Raw genomic sequence first — 22,294 nt, 5'->3', positions numbered from 1 at the left:
TTTTACTACGACATTCCTCAAGATTTTTCTACGAATGTGCTACTATTTATGAAAACATATTATGTAAAAAATAATTGAAAAATTTTATACTCCGATTTTATTATTCTATACTTTATATATTTATGTTTTGTTATTTTAATTTCTGTAAGGTCCAGACTTTTCGTACATAATTAAATTACAGTTCCTCGTTATAATTGTTTCCACTTTCTGATCATTTATAAAAGTTAATCACAGAACCTTCTTCGTTCATTTAAATAAAACACTATTTTTATAAATATATATATAGCTATTGTAAAATTTAATCCAACAAAAAATATACTTTTCAGCCTAAATGTTTATATTTCAACAACCGAGACAAATAGAAAGGATTTTATTTTATCATTTAATTATTTAGGTTATTATGTTTACAAATATAAAGCTTAATACAGATGACAAAGATATTTCAACTTTACTAAGTAGTCAAAATTAAATGTCATTATTGCCAAAAAGAAAACCTTTTTAGAAACAGTTCAATCCGCATTGTTAATATAGTAAACAATTTGAAAGTAAGACAACGATATATTTAATTTAATCATTTAGGAGATTTCTTATAAGATAATCAGAATTTGTACTAGGAGAAAATGAATGCATGTAAATGAACTAAATTTATTAAAATAATAGCATTATATAATTCTTTATAACCTAGAAAATGTGCCAGATGTTTTCAACAAACTTTATATTACAAAAGTAGATGATTTATTATTATAACTTTTAGTATAATGCACTAAAAAGTTAAAAAAAACATACAAAATCGATTTAGTTTGAGAAATATTAGATATATTTAAGATTTATGACTTAAAATGTGTTTTGTTATTTCGAGAAAAGCTAGAAACAGTTGATTAATGATACATACAATCACTTTCAGGTTATAAAAATACTCCCGGTTTCAAAATAAACTATTAATAGTAGTGAGTACAATTCATATATTAAGGATACTTTCAGACATTTATATCTGTAATTGTCATATTTTTTTAATATTTCTCTATATTTAGACTATTAAAAGGGATAAAATTATAAAAATATCACAATATTCAAAAATAAAAGAGATACATTAAAAGACAAGTTAGTTGGAATTTAATAAAATCTAAAATTATTGCCAAACGGTGAAAAACAAACTTCATTAACATATTTACAATTGGAATCTAAAGATATTTTAACGGAGGTGATTTTATTTTATATTTTTATATCGATTTTATAAATTTATTTTTACAAAGCAATGTAATGAACCAAAGCTGGGTTTTAGTGGACCTTAAAAAATCTTATCAAACTATTAGGATAAATAAACATTCATTAAAAGTTGGATCGTGTTTTGATTTATCATGAGAAATAACAAATCATAAAAAATGTGTAATTAATAATAAATGTTGATCGCACCCCTAAAAGTAGCAAGTGTTATATTATGGTAAGCGATTGTCTTTTATTTTCAGCTTTTCTGAGCTTCCACCATTCTAAGTTCGGTTATTTAGAAAGTTAGATTAATAAATAAAAATTATTTTTATTATTATTCATATTGTCTAGAAATCGTACTTATTATTAGAACTATAACTTTAACAATTAATTATAATTTAATATGTTTGGTACCGTATTAATAAATGATAATGGAATATAATATAAAATCATAAACACTCTTGGTCAGTATTTACTTTTTAGCGGGTAAATTTATTGGAGTACGAATACGTAAAATAGAAGCTTACAATAACTATAAGAAATGTTGGAACAGAGAATTATGGAGTTGAATTTTCTCCGTTAAGTATGGAGATACTGTGTCTTTCTGGGTACAAGCTTCAGTTAAAATAGAGTTACCAGACTTTTATCTTTTATACTTTCCAGGTATTAATACCCCCAGTAACATTTCAGTAAATTGAAAACTCCCATTTCTTACAAATGTTTATTCATAGAATGTTCTGGTTTATTATAGTAACCAGTAGCATATTAATATGAAACTTAACCATCAACCTACTTTTCCCTCATTCCCCGTCTGCTTGATTATTAAAACTTAGATTTTCACAGTTTTAAAGCACATGCCGAACATATTAATATGAAACTTAACCATCAACCTCCTTTTCCCTCATTCCCCGCTTGCTTGATTATTGAAACTCTTAGATTTTCACAGTTTTAAAGCACATGCCGAACATATACTCAAACAATAATAGCATTTAGTTAGGATATTACAAGCCACCATTCATTGTATTTAGCAACTCATAATTCTAATTAGCAATGATGACGTGATATTTATTAAAGCCTTTTGGCTTAAACCCTGTTGGTTTATTAAATCCACTCAGTATGGTTGAATACCCAAGAATAATTTGAAGGTGTTCCTAATTAGATTTCTTTGGTAAAACTCCATGAATAATATGATAAAGGAGATCACAGTGGAAACTTCCATTGAATGATCTTGAAGATTACAAATCCCTTATGATCCAAATTAAAAAAAAGTTTACCTTAATTCTATATTATTTTTTACTATAATTTGAAGTACATCATTAGATTGAAAAGAATATGTAAACAATAGGCATCTAGTAACAAATAAACCTCCATTAATGTTCACGTATTGTCCACCTATCAAGGAACATAACATTTTTCCTTAACAAGAATTAATAATTGAAGAAATACGTGCAGAAATATCGTACAATAATGTGACATCGGTTGGCCCTATTCCCTCTTCAGAGGCTCTGCTGGAAGGTAAACAAGTTAGTAGCAGCTTCCACAGCGTAAAGCAAACTAATTTTTGTATTGACTCTTACAATTTTACCCGTTTCACTACACCTAGTCGCTGAAATAAAAGCCGAATAGAACCTGACATTCGGCATTTTCTAGGATTTAATTTGCGTATATTTTGGAAAGTGCAAAAGTTATCTTACTTAGTTTTTTAGACCATAAGTCTGTGTGGCTTGAAAAAAACTGCATATGACATATTTTCATATGTAATTTAGTGTATATATATATATATATATATATATATATATATTTATAGAAACAGGTTATTCTCTTCTTAATAAATAAACCACGGTATATTGGTTTGAAACATTTATAAATTTTCGTGTATCTAGGTACACTTCTTCAGATAAATATACATGTATAAATATTTACATAAATTGAAAAAACATTAGGTTAGAACTCAAACAAGAAAAACAAACATTATAAATAAATACAGTAGATCAGCAGCTGATGGGCCATGGCGTGACGTGTGTGAATAAGTTGACGAAAACTAAATTTATCTTAAATTAAGACCCCTTGGATGTCTTGTCTGAAGCACCAATTGGTGTGCAGTTTCACTTTTTTTCAATTTAAATCTATTAAGGCTTTCGTTTGAATCTTCAGGGATCTTATTGATGCCTTTGATGGTGTAGCAATTTTCAATCTGATTTTGTTTATGGACATTGATAGCGTGACTGGCTAAAGGTTTTTCTATATCGCTATGGACAATGTCAAATCGATGGCCAGTTACTCGTATCCGTAAAGGATTCGATGTCTGGCCGACGTATTGTTTTTCACAAAATTTACAGTCAAATTGGTAAATAAGGTTTTTTGTGTCACAGTTGATAGTTCCTTTGATAGGATATACATGATTGGTTACATTACTTTTGAAATTTTGACTTGTAGACATGATCTTACAGGTTCCACAACGGGGTTTTTGGCAAGGTTTACAACCAAAGGACTGTGATTCCTTATTTTCCTTTTTTAGAGGATCAGTACAGACCAACATCTGTTTAATGTTGGCGGGCTTTTTAAATACAACTCTTGGAGATTTTGAAAATAAGTCTTTAGTTTCTTGAGAATTTTGAAGTAGGTTAAAGGCTGTCTTCATGATTGCGTTGATTTTGTGAAGGCCAGGATAAAATTTTGTTATGAATTTCGGATCGTTTTGGGGAAAAGGATTATTATTTTTGTTTGATGGTTGATGTATATATATGTTAAAACACACACACTCACAAACACAAAACGTCTGATGGGAAAGTTTTCCTTCTTTATTATACTTGATAATTTCATTTACAAAATACTTTGAAATACTATTTCTATACTAATTATAACCATAATGTTATTAATATCTGATTTTAAAATTGTGTTTTATATACTTTCCTATTCACACGATCACACAAAGTTTTGATAATCTCAGAGCAACAAGATATCCCTTACAATAAACTATGACCCTCAAATATTATTGCATGTACTATAAAATGTATATAAATATATATTCTATCAGAAGTCAGGACCTCTTCTCAATCTAATGGTTTAAATTATAATTAAGATTTTCGTTCATATTCAATTACTTTTGTTTAATTATATTTGGACTCTACAGTTCATTATACTTCAGTGTTACGTTAATTAACAGGATGACAATTATTAACACGTTTTAAATGTTTACTAAACTTTTATTTTGTAAATAAAGGTAAAATAGAAATCTACAAACAAATTCAATTACTCACAGTTCTCACAGTTTAAATCGTGATTACATTAACAGAAATATTAATGGATTACTGGCCATAATCGGTTCATGTAAAAATGTTTCCAACTTATTAACCTAAGGTTAAATAGCTCTAAGAATGTAATGTAATAATGTGTATGGCATAATATCAGGAAAGTTTTAATGAAGAGTAAGAGACTACTCAATTTCATCAACATTGCAGAGATCTCGCACCAGCCCAGGTAGCTCTTCTCGCCACACTTCACATCCTGTAAGCTTTAAATTAAATTCCCGGAATTTTTCAATGTCTTGTATTATTCTCTGGCGATATTCTACTATCGTGTTTAAAACTTGTATAATTTTTTATATTAAATTGATCTTCGTAAATGGTACTTAAAATAATACCTCCACATCTTGTCTGAAAATTGTAATGTATTGTATATGTATTATTATTATTTTCTATTATTGACATTTATATTCTGTTCATAAATTATGTTGGCATTACGGATCATACGATTTATTCAATAAACGTACATTGGCGGAGCAAGTCACGCGATCCGACTAACCAATCAAATCAAAGCACCATCCCTCTCCAAATAACAAGAGCCTTTCTCTCTCTCTCTCCTTGTTCAACCATCAACGATGTAACACCACGTTATATGTGTCCGCTCCGCCGGTGTAGATTGCAAAGTAAATTCGAGTATTATTTCACTCCTTACAAGAAATGACATTAATGGTGCAGTGCATAGAACATACAGTTTGACGGCGACACTACAACAATGATAGAGTTTAACGTTATAAAATAGTTGAATACATAGTAATTTACATTTGTAATGTTTTGAATAATAAAAAATATATTTAGATAAAAATATTTACAAACATTCTCGTCCTAATAATGCAATTTTGTTTTACTTTCCGTTTACAACCTGGTGAGCACATGATCAGTTTTTTCAATTACCGATTTAATTTCTTTATTAAATTATTACTAAGAATGTTTAAAAAATTTTTAACCACGAAGCTATATTTTCTTATCTATGCTACAGGCTAACGGAGCTTCGTGCATATGCTACTGACAGTGCTTTACACTTATTTTCATGCTTTATCTCAACAGATTCATGATTATGGCACGCATATTGCAGCTTAACATACATTTCCATGCTTTATTAAACGGGGCTTACATTTGGTACAAGTTTTAGATAGTACAAGGTATACGTGGCCACGCTTCAGATCAATGGTGCATAATGGGTTTTGTACATAGCCAGAAATTGGCTACAAATAAAGTTAGTACAGAAATACTTAATTTACTTAATTTGAACTTCAAAAAAGATATGCATAGTGGATATAAGTACAATTACCCAATACGTAACTTAAATAGTAAAAAATATGATTATGTGTACAAATCAAACATATACAATGCTATATAATTTATTTATTTCAATATGAGAAGATCACACAATTATACGTTGCCAATTTAATAATAACATATTTGAAAAACGTCTGTCGGAAGCATACGCGGTTATGGAAACAGCACTGCTTTACGTAAATAATCAATCTTACCTGTATAAGTATAACATTATTATCCACAAATAGTTTTTATTACCAATGGTTGCTCTAATAAGCACACGGAATATCAAAATAACATCAATTTTAATAATAAACCGGATTAGTTTTTTCATCTATTTACGACTAAATAGTTGAATGGAAACATTTATTTTCCGAACCACAAAATAATCTTTTAACCAAGTATTGAATTTAAAAGTTTTTTTTATTTAAATACAAATCTTCTGAAATATTTGTAAAATGCTATATAAATATATTTTCCGAATCAATATCTTTTAATAATGGCGTTACGATTCGCATTGGTTACAGCTTTTTGTGATGCATTCATGCAGATCAGGTAAAAGTTACACGTTGAATGTGAGCAACAACTTCTTAAGATGTGACTTAATAAATTATGGCATCTAAAATTTGTATTTAAAATAAACTTTTTGAATTCCCTCAGTCAATTGGACAACTTTTAGTATTGTAAAATTATAAGAAACATAATAATATTAAATATAGTTTTATTATATTAAAAGTAAATAAATATATGTATATCTAAGTCAAATTTTAAAGTGACACATTTCTAATCCTGTAAAGTACATAGCAATATTTAAGTGCTACCGAGTACTGAAACACCTCAACGCCCGTTTGCTCTTAATATTCTAAGAGTAGAGGGTAGCTTTTGGTATTACTTGAAGCATTAAAATCCATTATTGCGTTATTTAAATCTATCAGTAAAATTGAGGCATTTCATTATGGATCGAAGACATATGTAAAAATTATGGTTGCCTGTAAAGTCGGTTTTACGGGCGAAGATTTTATGTGACAACGTCTTTTTCTCGGTAGAATATTTATTGATATGAATATTATTAAATTGCACAATAGGAACAAGGAATTGAATGAAAATAAGAATTGCACAAATTTTAACTATAGAAATATATTTTGTTTACTAAAACATTGTACATAATTTGAAATTAATTAAAATTTGTTATTGTAAATGGTAAAGTTGAATAAAACATTTACTAAAATTGGAATTTGAAATTCTTGCTAAACACAGTTAAATTCTAACTCCGCGCGTAGTGATTGGTCGGTTTAGTTCGTTTGTTTGGTCGCACTGTTATGACAGGTTAGAGGTTATAATTTGTTATTTTAAATGTTTGACTAGCAATACGCGCTGTTTCTTCTCAATCGACTGAATTACGATTGATTGCAGAGTGATTTAAACTAATAATTTACTTAACACTATCAACATTTTTGTCAATAGTATGACATAACCTATAAACTCAGTTTCTCAACTTTTGTGTCAATCTAACAATTAATCAATCAATCATAGTTTACGATAATGAAATATCAGTGTACAATTATTTACCTTTATTGTTGTAGTTGTTGTAAATGACGAATCTAAGCACTCCACATTTTCACGAATAAACATAGTTATCTGCTTTATCCCGTGCGGCGGACCCACAGTTATCTGCTTTATCCCGTGCGGATCCCGTGCGGCGGACCCACTGGACGGGCATCGTAACGTTACCGGGCGTTACACTTTTTCATGAGTGACTCCGAGCCGCAACCTAATTTAAGACGTTTGTCACGTCAAAAGTTTAACATATCTTAAGGTATAAATTATCGTTTATAACCGTGAATCCTGTTACTTTATTTTTGTTTATTTAACACAAAACGTTTATGCAACAGTATAAAATAATTTTTTTCCAACAAAGATAATCATAACATAGTGGGTGAGAGTATGTTATATATTGTACACTGCAATCGCTGTCGACATAAAGTCTTCCACCCTTCAACCTCTGGCCCGAGAAGAATAATAAGAAACGCTAAATCCTTTGTAGTTAATACTTTGAACATATTTATTAGTTAACATTTTATAATATGTAAATATCCCCATTGTCATATATTATAATTATTTAAAAAGTATATGGGAGTTAAATAAACTTTTAATGTAATTGTAATTGTAATAGCTTCTTGACGTTTTCAGTAAATTCTTTTTAAATGATATTGTTATAAATCGTATTGCAGAAACTAATATTTCTGTGCTTAAAAACATTTCAAAGTTTTTGCTTTCCACAGCTACATATAATATTTTTTTAGACGTTACTGAAATTCCTGTTACTACCAACACTGGGAGTGCTGATGGCCGAGCGGTCTAAGTTGTTGGACTTTGGGTCTGAGTTAGAGATAACGCAAGTTCAAATCCTGTCAGTCAACCATTGCACTTTTTATCAGTACCATTGACCTTGTACTACATCGACTCTCCCCTCTATTCTGTTTGATAAGATCCTCGCACAGGCCAATGGCCTATGAGGGCGGACAGAATAAGCCTTAAAAGGGGATTGCCTCTCCTTTAAAAAAAAAAAAAAAAAAAAAAAAAAAAAAAAAAAAAAAAAAAAAAACACACACATATGGCCGAAGGTGACTGCCCCTACCCTTCCAGAAAAAGACCACCGCCTTCCTGTTTGAGTGTCTCAAATGTCCCGCTGGTGTGGCGAATGTTCGTACTCTAGAGTTCTCGTGCTCATCACTTACATGATGTGAATTTAAAACGTCTTTGTTCATTTTCACATATCTGTACTCCAATCTGATTCGCGTATATTCCCTTTGTGTCTTATTTCTATTTTTAATGACAATCCAGTATTTCACGTTCTATACTTTACGTATTAAATATATGCTACCAGGATGGAAGAGGATAGATTTCAATATTCAAAATGTTGTGTTATACAGTTTGTAATATGTACTGATAGGATATCTTCGATATCTAATTATCCTTTCAAACCCTATGTTGTTAATAACCAACTTTTAACAAATAATAAGGTGGTATACGAGAACATGCATCTTTCATTTATAAATCATTTTAAATAATCAAATATCTAAAGCAAAACTTTTATTGTAAACAAAGTTGTTGATGTTTTACTTTCATAATGCAATAGACATAGTCTCAATACTCATAGTCTCGTTAGCAGTACCACTGTATCAATACACCTTTTAAATATATTAAAAGCTGGAATAATATTTGAGTGAAACACCATGGAATCAAGTTTCATACGAGTGCTAGATAGTGAGAGGCATTATAATGAGGAGGCATTACTTGATGTTTCTTAAAAGTCCGAGGTAGAGTTTGCTGGTTGAGCAACGTAAATAGCCATAAAATATAATTTATGTTTCTATTTTCATACTATTACGCAACTTTAGTTTATCCCCTTACTTTACATGTCCTAAGATATTTTTTACATACGGCCAGTCTCATAATTTTAACATGTCTTTAATCTTGTGTACGTATCTTTTTCTTTACAAAAAATCTAATTCATTTACAGCAGTAGATAGTTGATTAAACGCCAGTAAATAAGTTGTTTTGAAATATTTATAAATGTATATTTATTTGGTAAGTGAATCTACACTAAATAAAATGCGTAAGTGAAAATAAATTAGACCGGCTGTAAATTTCAATGGCCAGAATTAACCGAAGTAACCTCAATTATGTCGTAAGTGCTATAGATTTTCCACCATTATTAGGTGTAAACTTATCTATGACATTTAAAATATCGGAATATCAGACTGTTTTATTCGTGGCAATAAGGGAAAATAAGCTTTGGCGTTAATATATAAAGAAATCAGTTTACAAGTGCCAGAACCAGCGTTCTTTGTCCGATGTATGTTTTGGAAACAGACTTCTATTTTATTTGTGCGACAAAACAAATTTAATTTTAGCACCACCACGAATATAGTATTAGACCGAACTAATTTATAGGTTAGAATAGGCAATTCTATACCGTTTGCAATAAAAATGCTGTAGACGTAGGGCTTTTCAGGCCATTATTATTTATTACCTATACGATTTGTATAATATCAAATCTGACAGACTAATTAACGTATTTAATTATATACTAATGTGATAGTTGTAAATTGTTGTCTCTATTCACTTGAAAAAATACTGCCGAGGATTTAGTACAAACTTTTATATTTGCATTGTGTGATACTTTTCAAAATTGGAATAGAAATTCAGTGGATCAGAAGGGCTTTCAATGAAGAGTTCAGAAAAAGTTAAATTTGTACCGATATTAAAAGTACTGTTATATAATAAATATTTTCGCAACCGTTTTACACGTTACTGGTTAATATAATTTACATCCAATGCTACTAGAACTAAATTATTGGTGAATTAATAACCTAATTGGCACGCGTATTAATTTTTTCTGTCGTGAACTTTGTAGCTGTCGATCCCGTTGCCGGGCAACACCTCGCGCGCCTTTTACGTAAGTAAATTTTATATTATATTTAAATGTAATTAATTATTTAATTAATACATAATACATAATTTTATAACTAATACGTCCAAATACAAAATAATTGAATCGTAAAAAGTGAGTGCTCTGTGGTGTAATGGTAGCACATTTACCCGGCATGTGAGGGATCGGGTTCCAGTCCCGGCGGAGAAAGTACTTTTTGCGATTCAATGTTTATTGAAATTAATTTTATAATTATAAATAACCCTTGAGAGACATATAATTTTGAATGTAATATAAAGTTAAGTTGTACATAGTAAAGTAACTTAATTTATAAGATGATTTATTTGGCAGATTAATATGGATTATAGTGTGGTGATATCCTTCTGACGAGACCACGTTTTCATGAGTTTTAAGTTGTTTCGATAAATGGCTAATACAGTCCTGATTTTTTTCAGGCGAATTTAACTTCGAGTCCCTGAGTTTGGTTTTAAACTATAAGTACAGCGTCGAGCCCTTCCAGCATTCATATTTTAGACTTCTTGTCTACTAATCTTCACTTTTTAGACTACAGCAGCAATATCGAGCCAAGAAGCTGACGTCAATGAGTTGACATCAACGTAAAGGGAAGTCACGTTTAAAGTTTTAATAATTATTAAGTTCGTATGCCAAATTTGCATAGAACATTGGAACCATTAGGCACACCCTCGTGATATCATTAATTCATTATCACTTTTTTTGACAGCAACGTTGCTATATATTATTATTTTAACACCTAATAGCGGTGATTTTATGTTTATTTGCCATAGTAAAACATATCAGTAAACTTTGAAAATCGGAACTTCATTAATACGACCTCAGCGGTATCCAACCACATGTGTTTCGTCCATTCGGTCTATGAATTTACTATCTCTAGATACTTTATGAGCCACAATTGATGGCCTGGAGGGAAAAAAGTTTAACTCAGTAATTTAGTTGTTTAAGTTTAATGCTTTTTAAGTACCTTTTTAGATAGACACACATTTAATTAAACTCTTTAACAAATTACTGTAGTTTTTTCTATCAACAGAATTCTGAGTAGGGAAAAATTATCAGATATAATATTTATAAAGTATAATGCACATGAAACCGTTATGGTTACGCGTGGTTTGTTCTAATAGACTTTGCATAGTGCCATATAATGACCATATGTTGATGTAGCGTAGGCAGACATACCCTATATGATAACAGAGAGGTCGGAGCACACCACTAGGAGCTGATTCAGCGTATACGTTGTTTTGCCTGAATTTCCAAACCTATGTTACTGGCGAAAACAAACTTTTAGAGAAGTAATCAACTCTAATTAATTAAGAACACCCCTCTCGATTATACAAACTTGTGCGGTGAACTGGTGAGTTGCAACGGTACCGAGGTGTGTTAAACATCAATACACTCTAAACTGTCCTCTCGACACAAAGCTGTACCTAGGTACAGAGTCCTTGCATAACTTAGTACTCTAAGCAGATACCTTTACATGCACTATAATATAATACCACTACTTTGATATTATAACTAATTTTTAACCAGCTTCAAATATTATCCTTCTAATCATAATTAGTTTGTTTGAATATTTAATTATTCTGCACATTTCTCGTTGAAATATAAGACCTATTTAAATTATTCACAAAAGATCAATTGAATCTAATTGAGTCACAGTATGTCGATAAAGCTTCACCAAAAAAACTCTATTGATCATTTAGTTCATTCTCTATCATACAGACACATGAAATAACAAACAAAAATAAAAATTGTCCTGTTCCTCGACTGATATGGCACGCTAACGCTCAGATACTTAGTGTAAATGAATTTTAAAATCTCTTTCCGCTTAAACTGTATTGGTTACCTACAGTATAGCACAAAACGTCAGAAACAGTAATAATTTATTGTAGTATGTTGTTAGCATGGGATTTGTTGATACAAAATGTCATCATTTTATTTATTTTTTATTTTTTTTTTCATTTATTTTATCTCATTTACATATAATACAAATATGTGATAAATAATATACAAGAGAAGGTACCCACATTAACTAAGCGACTACCTATATGAAGATTATAATATAAAGAAAAATAATTTATTACAGTGTGTTTGTATATGGAACACAGTATTTGCAATTGTCAAGATCAATTCAACCACATTCACCACAGACAGTTCGATAAAAACTGGCAATCTAATTCTGTCAATCAGGAAACGAGAGCGGAGTCTGACATATCCCGAGCAATGTATTTGTGTGTTTCATAGAATTCAGTTTATGCCGTAAATATAGTTAGAAGGCATTTTTTCTTTCCTTTGTAAGCATCTTATTGTTTACAATGCAATGAAAGTCACCTTTGGAAATATAATAGCACAACCTAGAGGTTTTTTTGTAGATAATCCGTGAAGTATTTTAGAGTATGTACATTGAAGGAAAAATTGTTTAATTTTAAAATAAATCCACAACTAAAGAACTACTTTTATAGAGAATAATTTAGTTTTTTGTTCACGTGGATTATTCATATAAACCTTTTATCAATAGAATAAAGGATTGAAATTTGTCTCAAATTTAGTTTTTTTTTATAAATAATCATAATTCTTAAATAATGACAAGAAACTAAACAACAAAATTTGATTATTAAGAACTAATCTGTGGCCACGTAAAGTAATATAAAAAGTGTAAATGCGTATACATGAGAAGTTTTAATTATAAAAGCACACTTAAAGCTTACAAATGTATATTAGGAGTTACGTATAAAAGGCAGATAAAGAAGTGTGTTTTCTTGGCATTTACAATATTTTTAAATCAAGGCAAACAAAATCAACTGTGATTTTTAAGTGAAAGAAATGCTAATTAGTTAACATAATGTATCATAATCTCTTTATATGATTTTTGAGGCATTCATTAGCACAGATTAAGTTGTATTGAATTTTATATCTGGTAGTATTGCGTCAGTTCCAGAACCAAGCTGGCCTAAAGTTTGTTTGACAATACTTCACTAAGTATAGATATGTTTGAAAAAGTGTTTAATTAGAGGCTTGGAGCAGTCAGTGAACATTATAATATAATTCTAATTGTGTTATTTATTTTAATAAATAACTATATAATCAACAATGTAACAAATGTAACATTGAAACCCCTTATTGTGTATTCATAGTTAAGAGCAACTCGTAACGTATACGTAATCTGTTTGGCTACTGATCGGGAGTTTTGACCTGATCAACCAAAAATTTCATTTTTCTACGTCAGAAGCGCGCCTGGCGTGGCTCGATACTCCTTAACAATTTCGGGGTTGCAAAAACTGCCTATCCTCCCGCGTAGGCGCTGCAGAAATTCTATCTGGCATCGATATAGCTGATAGCCCTTACGTTACTCCGACTGACACTTCACCTGTACCGTCTGAAAAGAAATGGCTGTTTGAACTGGATAGGAGCGTGTTTAATACGTGCTGAATATACTTCTTAAGATAAGGTTTAAGGAAATTAATATTTCGATCACTGATTGTAAAGTTTGATACTTTGAAATATTTTCTGTACTTTAAGCTTAAACAATATCCCTGATTTATTGATATCCAGCTAAAAAAAAAATACAGAACAGTTAAGGCCCCTCTAAATAACATTTACATTTGTTATAGTTTACCCAATAGTAACAAGGCTAAGATTATTTGTCTGTGATGATTTATATATATATTAGCCTCCTTTGATTATATCAGTATCCTTATGTTTCAATGAGTGAATGAAATGAAAAATGCTATATATTTTTCACATTTAGTTGTCGTATTTTTTATGCGTTTGAAATGTTAAGAATACTAATATTTAAAATTTCGGTAAACACCTTTTGAAACTCCTAAATTGTTTTTGGTCACAAAAATATTATAGATATAATTAACTATTTTATTACCCAACTATTGTTATGTTTTGTAAGTCTTCTAAAAATAATATTCATGAACACGTGGAATTATAGAAACTAGGAAATGTATGTAGGATGAATTTTCGCTTGCTTAAAAATGATGACAGTCTATTGTACCTCTCTATTACAGGGCAGGTAATATTACGCACCAATTGACGTATGAGGAGTTGCTAACAAGTAAATGTAGGGATTTCTTACTAGCTCTGTCTTGTGGTAGTTTACATAAAGAAAACTTATACTCAATATCAAAGTATTGGGTTTATCATTGATATTTAAACTTGTAAGTTCCTATCTGTCACAGTTTCTGAGACAAGTAACGCGTTAAAAAAGTATTCATTTTAAACATAACAAAACAAATCCATCCATAAATCTGCGTGATTGTAGTGCTCTCAATATAGGATTCAATAATATATCACGCATTGCCTAAGTTTCGGGACAATATTTTATACTTTATATAAATTATGTACTCTCAACAACAATAAGGACATCATAAGCCGATACAAGATTCAGGAAAAGGATCGGCGGTATTAGATACGAACGTGAGTTGACTGGTAAGACGAGATAACTGTATTGGCAGAATATTATTGACTCAATAACAGTTTTCTTCGATATCTTACTTTATCGTTTGTAAGGGAATCGTATTAGGTTGCAAAACATGTTAAGCAGTCAAATCGTCATATTGCGCTTTTGTCATCCACAAATAAAAACATGAAAACAATAATGAAATTATATCATCACAACAGTTGATATTTTTCAAAATGATATATAAGACTATCTATATAATATTTCTTTCGAAAAAAGCATGTAATCCGATGTTATTTTTTGTTGCTCTGAACAATTCTAAAATACCTAAATGAAGAAATGCCAAAGTTATATTATGTCCGAACCGATCGTACTCTATGGTATACGAGTATATAAACACATACAGTACGTCGCATAAACATATTTGACAGTAAACAACGAGGGAAGAAGTCGCACTTCTTAAATTTTGAGAGATGTAAACTTATGTAAACTTAGGTATAACATATAAGGTTATGTTAAAAACATTTACACAACAGGTACAATAATTGATACCTAATGTGACACCCTATTTTAGGTAAAACTTTCCAACCATTCGCTTGTTAGTGACTTCATTATACCTTTTCGTGAAATATCTAAATATTTTAAAAATCACGCGATAAATTTCAAATTAACCTTACCCTAGGGAATAATTAAGTACATATTCATAACTTTTCTATGGAACAAATTAATACTGACTTCCTCATATGGATTATATGCAAAATTTATATCATGTTCGTGATAGTAACCGGTCACAAATACATATAAACAATCAAACAGACACATTTTACCTCCCCCTGCTGAAAAAAGAGAATATGTTTTAAATTACAGAGGGACACACTTTAAAGACTCATGGTTAACTAGCTTAAAATTAAGGTAAAGTTATCAGAAGATTCTTTATTAGAAAAAAGCTGTGTATTCCAGTATGCAATTGTAGCATGTTTTACTTTTTATAAATTGTAAACTTATTAAATGATACTAAATATAATGATCCAATTTATTATAACTACATAATTATAATATTGTAAATAAAGTGTTGTGAGTTTGTGTGTTACAGTGAACTCTCATTCAAATAGGAATGGGAGAGACGTTTGAAGGCAACAGACCATCCTGTCTCATCATAATGGCGACTGCTTTGTCGCGTAATGAGATGATAAATAGAGTGGAATTTCATTCCTCTTATACAATTTTATACTTACTAAATTATTCTTAGGTCAAAATTAAAATTGGTGTTTAGCTTACATAATGTGATGTCAAACTAAAAATGTTTGGAAAGAAAGAAATCTTACTCGTGTATCCTTTCATATAGAAATAAGCTGATATTACACTTTTAAGTAAAATGTTATAAACGAGCTGTAGGTTTTTGTTAGTGAATCCATCAAATAAATTATAAGCTTTGTCTGATGAAATCCTTACCATGACGGTCTAAATGAGGACTGGCCTTGTTTAATGAACAATTTTATAATTAGGACAAACGTTATAAATTCACATATACTAAAAAAATTGTTATAGCTCATATTGTACTATATGACCTTATCCAATTACAGTGATATAGATGAAGATGATTTAAGTTAGTGCTTCAACCTCCCCAAAATTAAAGAAAACCCAGCTTAATGTTTTGACAAGCACATTTTTCATTGCCAGCATTTGTATTGCTCGTTTGATCATCCTTATTATGTGTAACAACACAATCTAACTAACGAGCAATCTATCTCCCATTGAATGTGTTGTTTAACATCATTTGTGTTTGGGTAAAACATTTTGTAATGTTTACTGATTATACTTGGGAAAATTGGATTTACATAAATTTAAGTAGTTTTTTATGGTCCATTACGAATATTTCTTTTGGTCTTCTAAGTAAATATGTAATTTATTATAGTATTTTGAGGAGTCACAAAAACATTTATATGAATAATTTGTAGATTTATTATATTCTCGAGTAGCTATAGACAAGAAGCCGAATGAATTACTTGTGCTAGGAAGATTTTGTATGTTTAACCAACTAATTACTTCCTTTGTAGTGCTGGAGAGGTTTTCCCATCGTATGCAATTAACTGACAGGTAAAACGAACCTGGAACAAAACATGCCTTTCATTTGCATTGAAAAAAATGAAAATGTATATTGATCCGCCCAAAATGGAACTCAGGTGTAAAATACTGTGAACACTATATTTTCTTAATTACCACATGGTAATTCAAATATATTAGGTGTTCTGAAACCCAGCAAAAGTTCAATATCAGACAGGATAAAATCCTAAGAGGGCTGTGAAAATTCAAAAAAATCATTAAAAAATTTACTCTCTCTCTCTCTATGTATATATTTATTTATTTATTTATATATATTTCCATCTCATGCTTATGTCGTCATTTTCATGGAAAACGCAGGGTCTGGGGGTGTGTATAGGTACTGTAATCACTTTATTTACACGTTTATTAACTAAATATCGTCTATAACTATAACTCGTCGATCAGTGAAACCACATGAAGTGAAATCTACCATTACCAGACACGATGCTGTTTATATATAAATGATATTTCTATAAAGAGCCTATGGGTTATTTCGTCAGAGTTCACGGGGGCATGAAAATAGATGGACATACATACAGAAAAAGAGTCCTTCATTTTTTTACTGTTTTTTAATAACCAAATAGTTAGATAATCAAATCAAATTATTTTTATTGTTGAAGACATTTACATGCATAAAAATCGTCAGTATACATTGAAAATGAACTAGCCTAGTTTCTAAAATAACTAAAGGTCCTTATCAATTAGAAAAAAATTAGTATATAATATTCCTTTTCAGATAACAAGCACTTTATCTTCCTCCTAAATGATATTGAAGTGTTGGCCTCCTTGAACCCAGATGGCAAGTTATTGAAAAATTTTATGCAAGAGTAAAGGGTTTGTTTTTCAAAGAATGTTGTTGAATGTTTTGGAAGAGTTAAGGAATTTGTACCGCGGAGATTATAATTTGACTGTTGTACTGGAAAAAGGTGTTTGTTTTTAAAGATAAATGTCAAACATTCCAGTATATATAGCCTAGGATACGTCAACAATTTATTTTGTCTAAAAAAACCTCTACATGACTGAGAACGATTGAGTCCACATATCACTCTTATGGCTTTCTTCTGAAGGGTAAACAAGGCTTTAGTCTTAGTGGATTCATGACCCCATATGATCAAGCCATAACTCATGTAAGTGTAGAAGCACCCATAGTAAGCTGTCAGCAAAACATCTTTACTAGAGAAAGTAGCCAATCTTCGTAAATTGAACAGACTGCTGCTTAATTTTTTAATTACTTTATCGATGTGATTGTGAAAGGACAAATTACAATCAATTACCAGACCCAGAAAATCAGCGCTGGGACTAGGACTAAGTCGAAAGTCGCCAATGACTATATCAGAAGAGTTTGCATCTGTTCGAGACGATCTTAAATAGAATTCAACAAGTTTTGTCTTCTTTACATTTACATGAAGTTTGTTTTTTTCCAGCCATTGCAACAAAGAACTACTCTGAATAAATATATCAGTTTCTAGTCGCTCTCTGTTTCCATTGGAAATGCTGAAGGATGTGTCATCAGCAAAAAGACCCTGTGGCACACCTGTCAAAGTAGACAACTCCTTCGACTCGTATGTGCCCAGGCAATCCGAACTGTCAATATATGGAACAGCCACCACTTGTTTTCGGTTGAGCACAAAAGATGAAACCCAATCATAAGCCCTGCCTCTAATACCGACCTGTCGGACTTTTTCAAGTAACAAATTGTGAGGTACTACATCGAACGCCTTACTTTGGTCCAAAAACAGAGCAAAGGTGTACCTGTGATCATCAAGCGAAGAAAAAATCTCTGATACAAAATTATATATTGCATCTGTAGTAGAAACACCCTTTCTAAACCCAAATTGTTGGTGACAGACCACCTTGTTCAATTCAAGGAAAGATTCAAGACGGATAAGAAAGAGCCTTTCCAAGACCTTAGAAAATGTGGAGAGTATAGATATTGGCCTGTAGTTTTCTGGGTCCTGATGATTTCCATTTTTAAACAAAGGCTTCACAATTGCTGTTTTGAGAGGTTGAGGAAAAACTCCAGTTTGGAAGGATGCATTTGTTAAATGAGCCAGAGGCACAGCCAAAAGTTCGGCACAGGACTTTAGAATTTTTAATGATATCCCATCTTTTCCTGAGGAGTTACTCGTGCGTAGTGATTTGATTACTTTCAAAACTTCAAATTCATCTGTTGGCGTCAAGTACAAAGAAGGACCTACATGCTTAGATGACCTATAGCACTCTACTGATGATGAGGGTTGTAACGAGTTCAGTCGTGTTCCGATCCGGCTAAAAAATTCATTGACACCCTCAGACACAACACGAGGGTCTTGCTCTACAACTCCTACCGGTGTCAAAAATGAAAATGGTTTAAAATTTTTTCTCTTTTTACTCGGATTTAAATCATTGATAATTTGCCATGCAGCCTTTTGAATGTTGTTGGAGTTTGATAATTTTTTTAAAACCAATTCCGACTTTGCAGACCTAATGCTGTCCCTGAATTCTTTTTTCAATTTTCTGTTTTGCACTTTTAACGGATGATGAAAATCGAGATGCTTAGAAAACAGAGTACAACAGTAACATCCTTTCTCTTAGGTTTAGAAGAGTTTGATCTAATGTTATCCTGGTCAGACCTGTGCTCTCATTTAGCCTAACTTGCTTCTCAGTAAAGGCCAACTTGTAATAATAAGAAACTTTGTTTATGAAAAGAGAAAACTTATGCGAAACATCATCGGTGTGAAGAATATCATCCCAAGTCTCATTTTTTAAGAAATTGTTACAGATAAAAGTGTTGTTTTGTGTGCAAAATCTAACTTTTTTGTAAAGAGGAATTTCTGTTTTAATATAGTCAAAACCCAAAGTCAGCAATTTGGGCATGATGGTCGCTAAAACCAGTCACAAGAACAGTAGCATCAATAATGTAGTAGGGTTTATGTTTGTAAAAATGTTGTCAATAGTCGATCTAGATCCACCATATTCCCTCGTGTAAGTTGTGATGGTTTGTAGGAGGCCGAAAGAAGACATTAAGTTAGTAAACTGCCTGGAATTTTTACTGTCGACCGAGACGTCAATATTAAAATCATCCACAACAATTATAGGATTGTTGCGCTTTACAACTGAGTCAAGACAATTCGAGAAAGAATCAAAAAACTCATTCAGCTCAGACTGGATATTCTTTGGTGGCCTATAAACAACTAGGATTATATAGTTCAAATTTTTTGCAGACACTTAAATGGAAGAGAGTTCACAAATTCCCTCCAAACAGAAAGAATTTACATCATGAGGCTGAGTTTGCAATGTATCCCTTGTCAAAATACAAACACCACCCTTCTGTAGACCAGACCGACAGAACCCAGACGAAACTGAAAAGCCAGGGAGGCAGAAGGAATCCAGCACCGATTGCCTGAAAAAATGTTCCGACAAGCATAGAATATCCGGAGTCATCAGCTCGACCAAGACTTCGATCTGCTCAATTTTTGAAAGGAGTCCTTGTACATTTTGATGAATCAAGCGTAATGGACGTACGTTATGATGTTTAGAAGCTCTAGGGGGCACTAATGATGTGCCATGTTGAGTACAACAGTCAATTAAGGTACTTTGCCGCAAATGCAATTCTGCTCTAAAAAAATAGTTTTATCTGTTACGGTTCCAGAATACACAAAACTGGCCACGTCCACAGCAGAGCGCCTGGTAGGAATGGAAGACACAGTTGAGGATCGTTTACTGGATAAGGAACGGTCTATAATCAGGATTGGAATTCGTTGGCAAACATCTGAATTGGAACCAGTTTGAGTTGTTTCTTCATAAAAGGATTCGGAGGATGGAAACTTCTGATTAATACACAAATTAGGTTTCTTTGATAAGGGAGAGGGTTGAGAAAAAACTGGATATCGTAGTGAATCATACAACAAGTTTCACAAGACACGTTTACCACCTAAGTTCAAATGGAGGCCATGGCGAGTATAGTTTGCTATATCGAGTGTATCAAGTGAAATAAAGTTTACATTAGTATAATTAGAACATATGATACCAATTGCATGGTTAACAAGACTTATCTGCTCATTGACATCAGTATTATCAAAGCGCAAAGGGATATCTACAATCAAAATATTAGTGCCGGACGCCCCTCAATGCCTCGATCTGTTCAGTTATGTCCGCACAGCCATTATTAGATATGTCATTGGTACCAGCCAGAATGGCAATACAGTCATCCTGACCCGCAACGTTCAGCTCTGAACCAGCAGCATTCAGTACATCACACATTCTTGCACCAGGCATGACGTGTGCCGTGATTCTTACCGAATGTTCGAATGTTTTTAACCAAATGTGCGACACGCTTCGTCCATGACTGTCCGTAAATAGACGCAACGATTTCACTGTTGAGGTTTCTCTAGTTAGCTGATTTCCATCAGCGTGCTCAGAGCCGACACGATGCAGGTCAGGACTGCCTATAAAACTACATGCATTTTTATTATACGTATTCACAGTTTTTGAGTGCTTTTTTGAGCTTAAATTAACTATTTCTGATTCAGAAGGTTCTTTGTAAAGTACATTGTCCCTGTTAGAGATAGCATGATTTCGGGGTTGCTCAGTAATTTTAAAATTATGCTTATTTGCATTTTTCTTGTGATGTCGTTTTATTTTACATTTACAATTTTGTATTACCATTTGTAATTTTTCTTTGTTTAATTTCTGGTTTCATTGCAACATACTCAGCAGGAGATGTTTTGTTTTGATTCGTTTGGTCATCATTAATACTACCTAAAACAGTGAACTTGTTAGATGTAATAATACCTTTACATTTAGATGTGTTACAATGGTTAGAGCGAGAGCAGTAAGAAGAACGCTTAACAATGGTCCAGTCCCTAGGGCCTTCTCGCCTTAAAACTATTTTACAATCGCTTTTTGTCTGGACATTGTTACTTATGCTAGAGCCTTCATTTTCAGTGGATGCCCTTATAAGATCAAAATCTTGAGCCAACCACTGACATAAAGAAAGCTTTCTCTCGTAACCAAGAAGAAAATAATTAAGAATGTGTTTAGCATTGACAATCACATTTATTCCACATTCATAGTTGTTAGTTTGCTGAAAGCATTCTATATCAACAAGATTTGTGGAAGAAATATTTAGATGTTCCAACATTTTGAGGACGGAACATTTATTTGATCCTTGGAGTGAATCGAAATGATAGCAATCGTTGTTCACTCGATCAACACAGAGTAAACTCCAATGCGTTCCCCCATCCTCCTTGGTGAGATCAGCACTATTGCTTACACATAACAAAACAACATTACTGTTCGAGAAGGCCGGAAGCTTCATGATTTCACTTGCAGTAACTTGACTGTGACTAATCAATTGTGTTGAGGATGGACCACTCAAGAAAACATTTTTCCCAACAACACTTGTGGACATGGAGTCAAAATAACTATCAATGATTTGATCAATTATCCATTTAGTTTTATCCCATTCATTAGTTTGTAACACAGCTTGGGAGTTCAGTGAGTTCAATTTAGCATTAAGATTTTTTATTTGTTTACTATAAATGTCAT

This window comes from Homalodisca vitripennis, chromosome 8 (genome assembly GCF_021130785.1).
Source record: "Homalodisca vitripennis isolate AUS2020 chromosome 8, UT_GWSS_2.1, whole genome shotgun sequence".
NCBI classification, from domain to species: Eukaryota; Metazoa; Arthropoda; class Insecta; order Hemiptera; family Cicadellidae; genus Homalodisca; species Homalodisca vitripennis.
Note: the sequence above shows the minus strand (reverse complement) of the source record.